The sequence below is a fragment of the Atta cephalotes genome (genome assembly GCF_000143395.1).
Source record: "Atta cephalotes unplaced genomic scaffold scaffold00004, whole genome shotgun sequence".
Taxonomy (NCBI): domain Eukaryota; kingdom Metazoa; phylum Arthropoda; class Insecta; order Hymenoptera; family Formicidae; genus Atta; species Atta cephalotes.
This window is the reverse complement of record NW_012130068.1, coordinates 9,408,862-9,410,542: the sequence shown is the minus strand read 5'-3', so window position 1 is coordinate 9,410,542 and position 1,681 is coordinate 9,408,862.

The window sequence follows — 1,681 nt, the reverse complement described above, 5'->3', positions numbered from 1 at the left end:
TTTAGTTATATATATATATATATATATATATATATATATATATATATATGTATATATATATATGCAATATATATAACATATATTTATATACCTTTACATATATATATATTATATATATAATTCGTCATTTTGCGATACATAATATGTTATATCATGGCACATTCGTCTAGAGATACAAAGATCCACACAAACCGATCACGATGCGCGTCATTTATGATTGATCTTTTCAAAAACCCAATTAATTCTCGTGTAAATTAAAAAAATTATTCACAAAATAACCACCATGCTTCTTCGTCGCTTTACAATTCACAGCGTAATGTGGATATGGAATCAAAATCGGCTGAATCAATCAAAATTAAATTAATAAGATTGACCAGGTTGACTGATTTATTATTAGAATCTCGATTTGTGCGAACCTCGAGGCACAAAGGATCGCAATAGATGATCTATTACGATGAAACGTAGCACGCGCGCATCGCTTTGGAAGAGCAATGACGTTCGGCCGACACATTCATCTACATACATACATTCCGTTAAACACATTAGTAAAGCATTCGATTTTTGGTAATATTAGAGACTCCTTAAGATTGTACTACGAGCACATTAAAAGGAGAGAAAGCGGCAGCTCGTTGGCAGCTCTCTCGTAGACACTTCTCTCGTTCATCACGTTAAATTCATATCAGCCTACTCATTGAAGATTAAGGATTATTAATTAAAGTTTAGAATTCGATCAATCAGATAAATTTAATCCAATTGATTCTGATCTGTTGAACTCTAATTTCTAATTCACAATTTTCAATCTCTAATTGAATTTGATATGGTCTTTAAATTCAGACTATTGAAAATTGAAGATTACATGCTAAAAATTAGAACTCGTCAAATTTAATTTTAATTCTGGTTTGTTGGATTTTAATTTCCAATTCGCAATCGTCAATCTTTAATGTGTAATCTGATATGTAATAGGTTTCAATCTGTCGATGACGCGGTGAAGCGGTAGTTCCCTTAATTTTCATTTACTAAAAAAATATTTATGTAATAACTTATCTATTCGCATATAATAAGGAATATGACACATAAAAAAACTTAAACAGTAATAATAACGAAATCACTCTGGTAAAAAAAATATTATTTTGTATTCTTACGAATTTTTCGAATTTTACGAATTTTAAATTTGAGTGTCTGAAAAATATATTAAATAAAAAATACCTTCTCTATATGTTTTATAAATTTTTTTTAAATTATAAAATGAGAAAGAATCTTAGAATATTTCAGAATTCATATAGAGGAGAATACAGAATTATAGCACTTCAGTTATTACATTTTACACAATAAATAGGTTAATCAATATTTAAGTTTAAAACTTGACAATTACATTCGTTAAACTGTTGTTGAATCTGGACTCAAAATTACGAAATATTCATTACTTACGACACTATTAATAAAAATGTAGCGATATTGCACAATGATTCGGAGAAAAACATGGATGGTAATGTGGCCTATCAAAAAAAATAGTCTTAGAAAATTAGTTTTGTTTAGAAAACAGTATTTGATCACAAATTAATAAAAAATAAAACATTTTAAAATGTATACAAATAAATAAATATATATATATATATATATATATATATATACATGTATATTATTGTATATAAGAATGCTCCTACAAGTTAAAAAAAATTAA